The sequence below is a fragment of the Solanum pennellii genome, chromosome 10 (assembly GCF_001406875.1).
Source record: "Solanum pennellii chromosome 10, SPENNV200".
In the NCBI taxonomy this organism is placed as follows: Eukaryota; Viridiplantae; Streptophyta; class Magnoliopsida; order Solanales; family Solanaceae; genus Solanum; species Solanum pennellii.
Genome location: NC_028646.1, coordinates 22814141 through 22828812, shown reverse-complemented (window position 1 = coordinate 22828812; position 14672 = coordinate 22814141). Strand labels below are relative to the sequence as shown.

Genomic DNA, 14672 nt, shown 5'->3' with positions numbered 1-14672 from the left:
CAGGTACTATCTACTATGGCACCCAAGCAAGACCGAACCTACGCACGCGGGCGATCAAAGTCTGTTGCCCCGTCTACACGCTTGATCATCGGTTCTGATGATGAGCGGGACCCTGAGTATGTGCCCCCAGGCACTTCCACACCTTCCCGTGCTGCACGTGCTCCCAGAGCCACAACCAAGACGGTGGCGTCCGGCGTAGTCACTGCCTCCCAGTCGGATGAGGAGCGCACACTGACCGGCACACCCTCTGGGTCAGCCACAAATGAGGAGGGAGCGTCTGGCTCCTTAGGAGTATCATGGTTCGAGGAAGCTTCTGGCTATACAGAGGTTCCCGTACCCGCCACTGCTGCAGCGTCGGCCTCGTCTGATGAGGCTGACAGTTCAGACTCTACATCCGGCGCACCAGCTCAGGTCCCCACCCCAGCCTCTGACCAGCCAAACCGGTGGTGTGTCGACGGCCAGTTTCAAGTTTACTCCGACGCCAAGTTCCTGACTGATAAAGGAGTAATGACTCGAACACTCACCTTGGAGCGGCGGGTACTTACAGGGAGTCTCCCAACGATGCCGGATATCCACAACCTCTTCACCAGGCATCGCTTAGAGTGGACAGCACTTCCGTTGGGACGATACAGCGAGGAAATGGTCCGAGAGTTCTACGCATCCTACGTAGCGATTCTCCAATCACAGATCGATAGGCGGGCTGCTCCCGCTAAGCAGGCCCCACTGGAGTAGGTTCGAGTCTGGGGCGTGCAGGTTGACATTTCCCTGCCAGCCATCCGCCGGTTTCTATACGGCGAGAGTGCAGATGCTACTCGGACCCCCATCACTGCCGAGTTTGACTACCGCTGGCAGATAGTAAAGGATGGACAGTTCTTTCACGAGCCAGCACTGAGAGAGAACACCAAGAGGTGGATGGCCCTGCACCTATCAGTAGATGGAGAGGGTGCCGATTGGGTCACTGAGCCAAAGGGGGCCATCAAGAAGGACAACCTCACGTTCATAGCAAAGTTCTTGTGGCTGCTCGTCCGTCACTGCCTTTCCCCCACAGCTGCTTATAACATCGTTACCTGGGATCGAGCAGTGTTGATGGCGGTGATGATAGCCGGATTCGAGCTGGACTTCGCATGGCTTCTCCAGGAAGTCATGCACGAGAGGGCATTCAAGGTCACTACTACCTACCCCTTCCCGTGTATGATCTTTGCCCTTTGCAGGTCCGCAGGTGTGCCCATATGGCACGTAGATCAGCTTAAGACACCGCAAGGCACTGTAGACGTCGGCCTCATCAGAGACGAGGCCAATGAGTTGGCTCCACGCAGAGGGCCCCGTCCAGAGCTGCCCCCACTTGCTGATGATCTTGCGGATACGGTAGCCCAGGCCCGCACAGCTACACAGGCATCCACTGACACTACCCCAGTCGAGTCTATCCCGGGTAGTAGCACAGCCCCGAGCTGCTCTCGCACAGCCCCTCTACCGGTACTGGTCCCGCATGCTAGGGTCCAAAAACTAGAGGCACAAATGGCCACTCTTCTGCATCATATCCAGCCGTGGATGCAGAAGTCGATTACTGAGTCTGAAGCGCGTCTAGAGAGGAAGATGCAGCAGTTTACAGAGCGGAAGATTGCTGAGGTCAACCAGCGTCTGGACGCCTTTGAGTTGAGAGTGTTAGCCCGACCAGCCCCTCCGGTGGATGTGTCGACTCTTCAGGCTGCAGTCGACAGTCTTCGTGCAGACATCGACACGATCCTAGAGGCGAGGGTGCCGGAGTCTGAGGCCCCTTCTGTCGAGCCTGCTGAGGACACCGTGCTAGCGGCCCTGTTTACTACTTCAGAAATTCCACCACCTCCCCCTCGAGATACTGCCAAGAGGCGTAGGGGTCGAGCAGAGGATGAGGCGCGAGCAAGGAAGAAGGAGCGCCGAGAGATGGAGGCTGCGAGGAGAGCCTCACTTGCTGAGGAGGAGGCGCACCAGATCAGAGCATCACAGTTAGCGGCTGGGGCGTCTAGCTCCCGCACTGTAGAGACAGCAGGAGGCACTACTGATGGTGCGGTTGTTGCTGAGGACACCACTGAGGGTGTTCAGATTGCAGAGGACGTGGGTTCCGGGGATCCGGACCCACCATCTTGCTGATCGACGGCGCTTTGCGCCACAGGTTTGCTTCACCTACCACTCTAGTATTTACATTTTTATGCATTGGGGACAATTGCATGCTTTTTTGTTGGGGGTGGGGTAAATGGATAGTGAGTGTTAGGGTGAAGTCTGAGTAGCCCAATTCACTATCCTCTTTTGGGGTTTTCTTGCCTGTGTTCTTTTTCCCCAAAAGACTGATTACTTTTTCTGTTGAACCGGCATGTTTATATCTTTTGTACATAGTTTAATTCTAGAGCATGATGGCTAAAATGATATCCTGATAAACTGGAAATGATGCATGACTAGGCATAGTAACTGATAATTGTGTGGCTCTAAGCATGAAATAGAGTTACACCATTGCATTACCCTAAGTCTTAAATTCGAACTAGGTGTCTGATAATCTGGTATAGTGATGAGATGTCAAGTGAGTGTGAGGAAAATTTGAATAGTCCACTATTGGTACTGAGCTAGAACTTGCCTGGTTAGTCCTGCTAAAAGTAAGCTGTAATAGACAATTAGGAAAGGATCATAGGCCCTTATTCAATATAGCCCATTTCTAGCCTAAATAAAAGAAACCAAATGAAATTTATCCTTCTTTGATCCAAATAATCTGAGCTTATAATTAGACCTTTCTTTTTCACCCCAACTGATCTTTTCTGGGAACAATATGTTGGCCCTGGTCCCTCCTTGGACATGTGCACCTCAGCTTATGCCAAAAGCATAAGTTGAGGGTGGCTAATGCATAAACAACCTTTGTTATGGCCCTGACCCAACTTAGGGTATTGTGTACCTTGACTCATGGCAAAACCATGAGTTGAGGGTGGCTGTTTTGAGGAATGCTCTGGAAACTAGGGTTGAAAGAACAAAGAGAGAGAAAGAACAAAAGTAAAGTGACTCAAGGACTCGTTGAAAGAAAAGTAAAGAAAAAGAGAAATATACAAGAAAAAAATTGTTAAAGAAAAAAAAAAGAAAAAGAGTCACTTACACAAATGAAGAAAGAAGGGAAAATAGCAAGGTGGAAGAATAGGAGAAACTGGGCGAGATAAAGTGATAGAAAGTGGAAGGTTTAGCCGATATGTCAAGGAGGGAAAAAAAAGTCACTAAAGTATACCTAAATATACCCTACCTGACCCTGAGCCTATGTTACAAGCTAAGAAAGTCCTATCGTGATCCTAAGGGTTGTATAGCGAACTTAAGGCAGTGAAAATAAGGGCAAGCTTATGGCAATAGGTATGAATGAGTGTGACTTTGTTCTGAGAGCGAGTGTTGAAAAGTAATCCTTATACTCAAACTGAAATCATTGTGTGAAAAATGAGGATTTTGTTCTAAAGTGAGGACATTAGTTGCAATACCAGAATTGTTAGCACCTCGGTGAGAAATTGAAGAGGATAGGTGTTAATGCATGGTGAGTCTGTGTCATGTTCTGATCCCACAAAAATTCAAGCCTAATAGTGATAGCATGCATAGATTTGATGAGATTAATCGGGATTGATAGCCAAATGATTGCAAAGGATAAAACATGGATACTATTGTACAAAGATTGTGTAGTGAGTCATAGTGCGTCGCTTGAGGACAAACAACGAATTTAAGTTGAGGGTGTTGATATACCGTGGTTTCACGGTATAATTAATACTTTTTCCTTAAGTTTAGTGTGTCCGAAAGCCTTTTTGTGCTAATTTTGATATAAGTTTCTCTTTGTTTTGCAGGAAATCTGTCCAAAGCTGAATGCGGAGATTTTGAGCGGAAAAATGCAGAAGAGACCACCTACGGAGCTTATGACGGTCCGTCGTGCTTGTGACGGTCCGTAGGTGGCAACGTAGTGCAGCTGCTGAAGGAAGATGGGGAAGTCTGACCAAGTGTGGGGTTACGTAGCTTGTGACGGTCCGTCATGGCTATGACGGTCCGTCCTGCAGGTTCGTCAGGAAGTTCAGAGAAGTGATCCCAGTACCCAGATTCCAAGAGTTGAAGTGTTTTGAAACGAAGACCCCGATTCCAAGAGTTGAAGTGTTTTGAAACGAAGACCCTCGACGGACCGTTGTGCCTATGACGGTCCGTCATACTTGCCGTTGAGGGGAATGAAGATAGCAGCAGAAGAAATTGCCAAGTATGGGAAGACGGAGTCCATGATGGTCCGTCGTGACCACGACGATCCGTCGCGAGGTCCGTCGACCCAGCCGCGTTTTGGCAGATTTCCAGCAATTAGAATTCTTGTTTAATTAGGTTTTTGTTTTTTTATAAATAGTTCGAAAAACCTCGTTTTTGAGGTTAGACACCTGATAGTTAGACTCTTAGATTGTTAAAACTCCGTATTGGTAAACATTGTATTGTGAGATTCTTGATAATCATTAGACTTTTCGTGAGATTATTGATTACTTTGAGAATTCTTGCAAGTGATTTTTGGTGATTAATCAAGCAATCTTTTGGATTTTATTCTTTCTCATTGAAGTAAGTACATGAATTCTTATTTAATATATTTGAATATTGTGTTTATGGCTATGAGTAACTAAACTCCATAACTAGGGTTGTGGGAACCATAGGCAAATAATGAGATAAACCCTAGCTAAAATAACAATTCTAGAATAGTGTCTTGCATGTATTAATAATTCTTTCGCTTAGAAGTCTTTTTAACGGATGATCAACGTTAGAACTCGCCTTAATGCTACTTGCCGGACCAAGGAGGTAGATAATAGGAAAAGAATTATTAACATAGATTTAGTGTAGACTATCTAATAGGCTAGTATTGATTGGTACGAGGTAATAACTTAGTCAAATATCGAATACGATGCTTAATATGAGGTAAAGATAAGGGTTAGGAAAGCAACACACGTAGCCGGACCAAGGTGCGGAGTGAGATTTTCTAGATGCCGGACCAAGGATTTAGGAATACATAACTTATCACTTTGCATGCAAGATACTAGGAAAGAATTGTTATAGTTAGAATTATCAAGTTATGAACCTGTGGGGAACACGTAAACCCTAGTTACTTTGATTAATTGATTAAAATCCAACATTCAAAGCTGTTAAGTGTCTCTTTCAATTGCGTTATTTATTTTCACTCATTTAGAATTAGAAACCCCCCTTTTTATTGTTTTTACTTTCCAAGGAAGTCATTGACCAAACAATAGTAATAACAAGTTGAAGTTAAGTCTAAACTATTTTCCTCGTGGGAACGATCCCAACCTCACTAGTTGGGTTATTTACTTGACACGACCGCTTTACTTCTTATTTGAGAAGTAAGTTTGAGCGTATCACCTCCCCCCAATAAACACCCAGCTGGTCGTTGAGGAGTGCCTCAGAATAGCCCAAAAAGTTGTAAAAAAAGATAGCACCTACGCTTGGCCACATACTGGCCGTAGGTGGACCCGCACCCTGTAGGTGGGGGTTGTGGGTCAAGGCTTTTACTGAGCTGCAAGTTGTGCCTCTGAACCAGCTCCTACGGAGGTTCAGTACGCCCCGTCACTCCACCCATGATCCGTAGATGGTGGAGTTATAGGTGGGGGAACATTTTAAGTTTTTAGTTTTGTGTTAGGGGTTTGGGGGTTAAGTTACTAGTTAATTAGGGGTTAGGGTAGGTAGGTTAGTTAGTTATTTGTTAGTTGCCTTTAAATATTTAATATTCCCCTAACTTAGATCATAAAACTCATTCATCTAAGAACCCCAAGTATTCTCCAAATAATTCTCTCTCTAGAAGTGAAAAAGAAACTCTCCAAATAATTCTCTCTTTTCATCCATTGTTTCAAGCTTAATTAGGGATTTTAATTAAGGTATCTGAGCTTAATCATCTATGTGTTATTTCCCCCATAGATACCCTTTAGTTTCCCCCAATTGTGAAGTCAACAACCCAATTCTAGCTATGGTTCTTCTTACATAGTGGGTAAGGTTTGGATATGATTCCAATCTAGTGGATATATCTAATTATGATTGTATAAGAATTGAATTATAATAAAATGATGAATTTATATGATTTCTATGGTAAACCCTAGTGTAAATTGATGAATGTGATATTTGTGGGTTTATTTCATTAGAGGTGAAATTGAAGGCTCATAGGTGATCTTCCTAAATCAATGTCACGTGTAGTAACTGTTCAAATTTAGGAACATATAATCATGAATTGAACTAGACCATTTTGAATATGATTGATCTTGACTTGTAAAGTTAGAATTGAACCTTTATGATCAATTGTGACTAGAATCGCCTAGTAGTAAAAAATGTGATCAGAATACCTTGAAACCTAGGTATAATGAAGAGATCAAGAAAGAACCTTGAGGGTAAGGATTGTGATCATAATAATAGGACTTTAGAGTGAAGCTAATGTGATTAACTATTGAAGCTAAGGCTTTGAGAGTAAAGTCTAAATGAAATACAGGTCTAATAGGTAGAATTGTGGTCCTATACGTGCCTAACCTACCTTATAAATGCTTGAAAGTTGAAAGTGATAGAATCACTTTCACATGGATTGATTGTCAAGGACATCCTTCCACGAGACATGAGTTTTAAGCAAGGCTTAAAAAGTAAATATTGGGGTGTATGCTTGTCTCCAAGTGGATATTGATAATGAGATGGAATGTCACACAAAATAGGGTCTAGGATCCAAGAAGAAAGAAAGAACCACACCTAGTTGATGTGAGGACTATCCAAGAAAAAGGGGGAACTCTTACTACCTTCATGTGTTTAACTATGTCTAAGATGTGATTTCTTTCTACTACCTTCATGTGTTTAACTGTGTCTAAGATGTGATTTCTTTCTATATCTTGTGTCACCAGCCTTTAGAATTTGTATATTGTGGGAAAATTTAAATAATATTTGTTGATATTCGAGTTTTGCCTGGAATAGTATTAGCTTCACTCATGTTCGACCGTTCCTTGTGATTTTGGTGTCACATTGGCAAATTCCTAATTATTTGAGCAATCAATTTAGTCAAAACATATGTTGTACAACTTAGGAGTTAAATTTTCATCATAAATTTGCCTCTGAGATGGTCTGCAATTTGTATTCTCTTTCACATTTTGTAGATATGTGGCTTCATATGCATCTAAGGTCTACTGTTATAGCTCATGCCCCCCTTTCTTTTCTCCCTTTACCTATTTAAGTTTAAGAAATCAAATCGTCTATTTTGTTTTGATATTCATTATTGTTGTTGTTCAAGTGTTTGACTTCTTAATGTATCCATTTGTTGCTTTCAAGAGTTATGGTAAGCTGTATGAATGAATGGTTATTAGTTTTACTACTAGTTTCATTTTTCTCTTCATATTATTGAATTAGTTTTAACAGTTAGCCTTCAAGTCCCCTTTTAGAATTATTAGCTGTTTATTTTACGAAGAATACATGTGTAAGAATATATTTTGAGTTCATAATTAGTATATTGTGTCTTCTTTTGGGTTTAAAGGTTTAGCTTTATCATGTTTTTTTGATTTAAGAAGTTCAAAGGTTTTGGTAAACTCAGTTTGATTGCCTTGATTTAATATAAGTTTCACCATCTTTATTTGTACTAGTTTGTTATGTATCATCAAGTGTCTATTGCCATTGTTGCCGTTGTTTGTCCTGCTAAGGATCTTATTCTTTCGAGAGTCATGAGTTGATCCTAGGATTAGTTGAGCTCTAGACTTCTCTTTGGTAGATCCTCTTGTCACTCCTTCGAGCTATAGATCCTAAATTGCGTGTATTGGCTCGGTTTGGAATTCATCGTAATTGCTGGTTATTCGTTTAAATTTGTCGTTATTTTCGTTTCTCTTCTATACTTCATCCAGTGGAATCCAAGACTATCAAAGAATTTTTTAAAGATCAGCCCATACATTCACTAGACAAAGGACACACACAGGTCCTTATACAAAAATGTTATTAGAAAGGACTCTCAACACCGAGGATCCAGTTCGACAAGTTTACTCTTATCCTCTATTTTACGTTAACAAGTCTTGCCCTCTATACCTCGCCTTTTCTCTGACAATTTTTTTGTTCTCTTTAAATTCTGTTAAGTTTCATGTTTGGAATACGTCACACCTAATTTCTTGTTACAGAAAGATACGTAGGCAATCCTATATAAGGATTCGATCTTCCTACTATTTCAAACCACATACCTCAGAGGAAACTGATGCATGTTTTTGAATCAGTCATCCTTCATATTGTGCAAATTATTTCAATTAAGTACCCATGGATTGGAAACAAGTGCAGTTTTTGAAATCGTTTAAAGTCCTCAAAATCTTCGTTGAACTTTAAGTTTCAAAGATAACCTTTATCAAACCAATCTTCTCTTTACAAGAGATTCCAGATTCAAAGTAGGGACACATCTCGTGTGAGATCTCTAGTTGATCTTTAACGCCTCCTTTAAAAGTTAAAAGTTCTTCCAGAATCCCCAGTTCTCTATGGTTACCAGGTCATCATGACTCATTCAAAAGTCTTGACATTTATTAATTTATTTGTTCTTTCTAACAAATTTTCAATGAGCTCAGGGAAGACAAAGTTTTAATGACAACCAGAGATGTTCTTTATCATAGGGTATTGTCATTGGAGTGTCACTTCCTTCAACTTGACATGCTAACTTATTATTGGAAAGTCTTTTCCTTCAATGTGACACGTTAAATCATTATTGGAGCGTCACTTCCTTCAACATAACACGCTAACTTACTATTGCAAGTCACTTCCTTAAACATGACACGTTAAATCATTATTGGAGCGTCACTTCCTTCAAAGTGACATGTTAAATTATTATTAGAGAGTCACTTTCTTCACGTGACACATTAAATTATTATTAGAGAGTCATTTCCTTCAATGTGACACATTAATTTGTTATTGGAGCGTCACTTCCTTCAACGTGACACGTTAAAATTATTATTGGAGCGTCACTTCCTTCAGCGTGACATGTTAAAATTATTATTAAAGCGTCACTTCCTTCAACATGACACGTTAAAATTATTATTGGAGCGTCACTTCCTTCAACGTGACACGTTAAAATTATTATTGGAGCATCACTTCCTTTAACGTGACATGTTAATTATTATTGGAGCGTCACTATCTTCAACGTGACACATTAAATTATTATTGGAGAGTCACATCCTTCAACGTGACACATTATTTTATAAGAAAGTCATTTCCTTAAATGTAACACATTGAAATTATTATTGGAGCGTCACTTCCTTCAATGTGACACGTTAAATTTTTATTGGAGAGTCACTTCCTTCAACATGACACGTCAAATTTTACCAGAGTGTTACTTCCCTTAAAGTACGCATTTGAAGTCACCTTCTTAAAAAGAGATGTGGTGTATAATGTTATCGAATCATCACATTTGTTTAAACTAACACACCATATTGGATCACCACTTTCTTCAAGATAAATACACTTGAAATTGGATCGTCATCTCCTTCAGTTTGACATGCTAAACCAGGTTTGCACAAATCACATTTGTATTTATGTTACATTTTCTACAGACGATTGTTTTCCAGACTTCGTAATACACAAAGTGGACTATACCAAAATAAGACGCAGCACAACGTAAAACTTTTTCTTAGCAGCGAATTGGGACATAGTCGAAAGAGAAATATCAAACTCTTGGGACGCGAGTTGAAGAACGACTTCCACCATAACCAAACCATATCCATATCCTAGGCATGTGGGTATTTTCATGGTTTTAGTAGTTTTGTTTTCGCCTTTAATGAAATTTTCAACCTCACTGGAGGCAATTTTTCAAATTTGAATGATAATACACCTAAAGCTTTGGAAGTTATGCACATGCAAGTTCTTACCTATGGGTACGAAGGGCCGCACATTCATAATTGAGATGTTTGCAAGACTTTTTTCTGCGCTTAATTAATTTGTCACTTATCCTTAAGCTAAAGGTTAAATATGCATACAAGATTTCCTTGTCAAACGATTGAGTCGAACTACAAGAAGTATGATTCCCTAAGTTTAGGGATATGTAGGCGGACTCGATGATGAAAACTCGACTGTACCCCAACAATTCTATTATCACTCCATTCTTGAGCTTTTCAATCTCTCCATACTTCGACATCGAAATGACGTTGGCATTATTTTAAAATCGTGCTTAAATCAAGCGTCTCTCGAACTACTGGTGGCCTGAATTCTCATATGACTTGAGATAGGAAACTCAATACCAGAGTCCGACCATCATTTGTTAGATTCTTTACTTTTCACCATTTAGAAGAGATGAATTATTGGTCGGACAAAATTGGATTCGTCAATTTCGCTTGCCTCAAATCTCTTTCATCGGTCCTAAGCAAACGAGGGATAGTTGTTGACACCCGATTTTGGTTCTCCACAATTTAATTAATTTTCAAGCTTCTCCAACTTTAAACAATTTGAAGTGATCATTATGAAAAAAAAAGAAAATAAAAAATACTTTAGAAATCATTTTCAATGCGATTTTCCTTTTTTCCTATAAAATATATCTCTATATACTTGAAATATATGTATTTATATAGCTTTCAATAAACATTTAGAAAATCGTTTTTCTAAGATGGTGTTTTAACTAAGATATGGTTTTGATTTTAAAAATAAATAAGATCTTATGTCAAGATGATTGTTTTATATTGTCGGAGTTAAAAAAACTCAATAATTAGTTGGATAAATTAAGTTGTTTTATACCAAAGGGACTGAGGCCATTTCTTTGACTTTAATCTCTTTAAAATCAATTCATGCCCAATTTAAACCAATTCCAAACCCATCATCAGCCCAATATATATAATTCTCAGCAGCCCAACTTGTCAAATAACCTATTCGAAAACATAAAATTCTAAGTACCAACAGCATACAACAATACCAAAAATCAACCCACCCGAGTTGCACGATCTTTGTCCTCTCTCGCGTCTGAAACTCAGATGAAACCCGGAAATCCCTGCAGTCACCCGATGCATCCTCCATTCTCTCTTCCTACGAAGACCATTGGAGAGGTGAGATGTTGAGATCTCGTGCCTAGATCGTCCTTCACTCAAAATCAACGCCTCACCATTCAAATTTTTACACTAACCAATGGGAAATCCCTATCTTTTAAGGGATTTTGAAAATTCTCAAAAATCCCACATTGTTTGTTCTCAGATTTTTGGGAATTTTTGGGTTTCTATATAAACCCTCTTCATTCGCTGTTTCAGGAGAGGATTTTCGGAGACCAAAGAGTACCCATAAAATTTTGGAAATTCTTGGTTCCATAGTTTAATATTTTTAAAACCTTTTTGTGATTGTTTGAGTTTAGAGGGGTGGTGGAATCGTCTCGGTTAAACTTGTCGTCCGGTTCGCTGCGGAAAGAGGTAAATTCTTTCTTTAACTTTCTTTCCTTTTAATCTCTACTTTTATTTTTATGTGTCCTTAGCTTTCATTATTTTCGGTTCTTTGTTTTCATAAGTAGTTTCTACTACCTTTATGTGTTTAACTGTGTCTAATATGTGATTTCTTTCTATATCTTGTGTCACCAGCCTTTAGAATTTGTATATTGTGGGAAAATTTAAATAATATTTGTTTATGTCCGAGATTTGGCTGGAATAGTATTAGCTTCACTCACGTTCGACTGTTCCTTATGATTTCGGTGTCACATTGGCAAATTCCTAATTCTTTATGCAATCAGTTTAGTCTAAACATATGTTGTACATCTTAGGAGTTAAAGTTTCATCATACATTTGCCTCTGAGATGGTCTACAATTTGTATTCTCTTGCGCATTTTGTAGATATGTGGCTTCATGTGTATCTAAGGTCTACTGTTACAACTCATGCCCCCCCTCTTTTATCCCTTTTAACTTAAAGTTTTGTTGTTCATTCTTGTTGTTGTTCAAGTGTTTGACTTCTTAATGTTTGGTATCCATTTGTTGCTTTCAAGAGTTATGGTAATTTGTATGATTTAATGGTTATTAGTTTTACTACTGGTTTCATTTTTCCCTTTATATTATTGAATTAGTTTTAACAGTTAGCCTTCAAGTCCCCTTTTAGAATTATTAGTTGTTTATTTTACTAAGAACGCATATGTAAGAATATATTTGAGTTCATAATTAGTATTTTGTGTCTCTATCATGTTTTTTTGATTAATGAAGTTCAAAGGTTTTGGTAAGCTCAATTTGATTGCTTGGTAAGCTCAATTTTATTGCCTTGCTAGACTATAAGTTTCACCATCTTTATTTGTAACAGTTTATTATGTATCATCAAGTGTCTATTGCCATTGTTGCCGTTGTTTATCCTGTTAAGGATCTTATTCTTTCAGGAGTTATGAGTTGATCCTAGGATTAGTGGATCTCTAGACTTCTCTTTAGTTGCTCCTAAATTCCTTCTATCCTCATGTCACTCCTTCGAGCTATAGATCCTAAATTGCGTGTATTGGCTCGGTTTGGAATTCATCCTAATTGCTGGTTACTCATTTAAATTTGTCGTTATTTGAGAGCTCAAAGGTCATGTGTTGCTGTACTGCTTGTGATCTTTTTGTTGATTTTCTCAATTTCCGAAATGGTAGAGCATGTGAGCCTTACAATTATTTCTTCCAAGTACAGCTTTTGAAGTGCTGTTATGTTTAGTTTACCTGGAGTTAGTATAAGTCAATTATGCAGCTAAGTGATAACATATGTTGGTACGTTGTTAATTATGCTGGTTATTTACTCTTTGTTAAAATGAAGTAAAGTGTGGTAATTTTACAAGTTTGAGGCGAGTAATTTATGGCTAACAATGTCGGATTGAAACATGAATCTGTTTAATTAGACACAAGGCTGGTGTTTTACTTTCTCTCTTTAGCAACTTCTCCTATCTTTGTGCTTTGCTTTTATTAGTATTTATTGTTCTGTCGTATTAGATACATATAAGAAGAGCAAGAGTTGTCTGCTTGTTTCAATGTTTTTGTATGTTTTGATGTAGATTAGAATACTATAATCCTGTTTAAGTTAACATAAAGCTTTTGGGTATGTTTAATTGATTTCTAAGTTTCCTTCATTTCTCAAAATAGTTTTATTTGTCTTGTGTGTTGCTTAAGAAGGTTCATATGTGATGTTTATTATTGAATGCTTTGGCTTTATGTTCTCTGTAATGATCCCCCAATTATTTTATTTTTTGTTTTATTTTTTCGATGACTTGTTTATTGAGTTAGTTTTTCCTTGTTTTTTTAAAATATATTTTGTCCAGTTTGCCATACTTAAGTTTTGAAAGCTAGGGCTAATTAATGACCATGTGTTTCCTGTTTGGTTAATTTGACAATAACTTTAATTCGTTATGTTTTCTTTGGTAGTTCATATATGCTTGCTAATTATTTTTTTCTTATTCATTCTTATGCATGAACTCTCTTGTTCAAGTCCAAATTGGACTCCCATCCCTGGAACATTCCTCTTCTTGTGTCAACCTCCTTCAAAGTTTGGAGATGGAGATAATATTATTCGGTTAAAATCCCAAGGCAGCAATTTAGTAGCAAAGTAGCAGCAGTCCCAAAGGGATCAAAATTGGGAATTTTGAACTATAATGAATCTAATTCATACAATAACAGGTTGCAGCATTCACAACTGACAAAAATGGGAATATTTTCTTTAGATTTTGGAGTTCAATTTGATCGTGGCAGCAACAAAGAGTATTTAGGCCAAGGGCCTAGATCCTCACTATTTATTATCTTGGTTATATGTTCTTAATTTGTTTTTGTTTGGAAATGCTAACATTTTCTTCGATTAACTTAGATTAATCCTTTGGAGGTTTTCGAATGGCTATTCTATTTCGTCATTTGTTTACTTTAAGTTTTCGAAACCCATTTTAAGTTAGATCACTTAAGCTTATTAGAATAACTTAAGAACTCTTCATGTTCTATTATAGTTATTGAAAAGCTTTGAATCCATGTTCTTGAGTTTGAACCAACTATTTAGTTCAAATTTTTGAATAGGATAAAATTGTCAAGTTTCTAAAATAAATTAGTTGTCTTTTAATTTAATCTAAGACATTGTATGAATGACTTGAGGATTTTCTATATCCTTTCATAGTTGTTAAACAAGGTTGTTTATTCCATATTTATGAGTCTAAATGAATTAAACGATTCAAAGCTCAACTATGGATTTTGTTCCAAGTTAGGTCTATCCTTGAGATTTTGGACGTATCAAGATATTTTTAACTAAGTTTTCAACAAAAAAACTTCAGTAATTTGTTTTTTTTTTTTAAATATAAATAAATAAGATTTTTCAAGTAATCTAAATGTTTTTTTTAAAATAGCCAAATTTTTAAATTCGTTGGTAAACCGCGTGTTAGCGGATTTTCTATGATGCCTAAACCTTTCCTTAGAAAATTATTTGAATCCTTACCTGACTCTGATTTTGTTGTTTAAATGTTTTCTTTCAAAATTATTCTTTTGAATGGTTCTCTTAATTTTCCTTAAAAAATTAAGTGGGTACTTTCCAAAATTATTGATTTTTTTCAACAATGGCTTCAAAACCTTTTAGTTTTTGAAATCATGTCGTAACAGTCGGCATGCTCCTCCTCACTTTTCGAATTGAACAAAATGTCATCAATAAAGACTATAACAAAAGAATCAAGAGATGGTTTGCACACAACATTCATTGGACTCATAAAAGCTACAAGCACATTAGTCAACC

General features: G+C 38.1%; 1 long non-coding RNA gene and 1 pseudogene across 1 annotated transcript; both read left to right on the top strand.

The window, feature by feature from the left end:
* Positions 1-15: 15 nt before the first annotated feature.
* Positions 16-601, top strand: LOC114074432 (annotated as a pseudogene).
* A 10243-nt stretch (positions 602-10844) lies between these two features.
* Positions 10845-13820, top strand: LOC107002736. Its single transcript, XR_001454553.2, has 2 exons — positions 10845-11384; positions 13398-13820. It is a non-coding gene; the product is annotated as an uncharacterized LOC107002736 (long non-coding RNA).
* Positions 13821-14672: the final 852 nt, after the last annotated feature.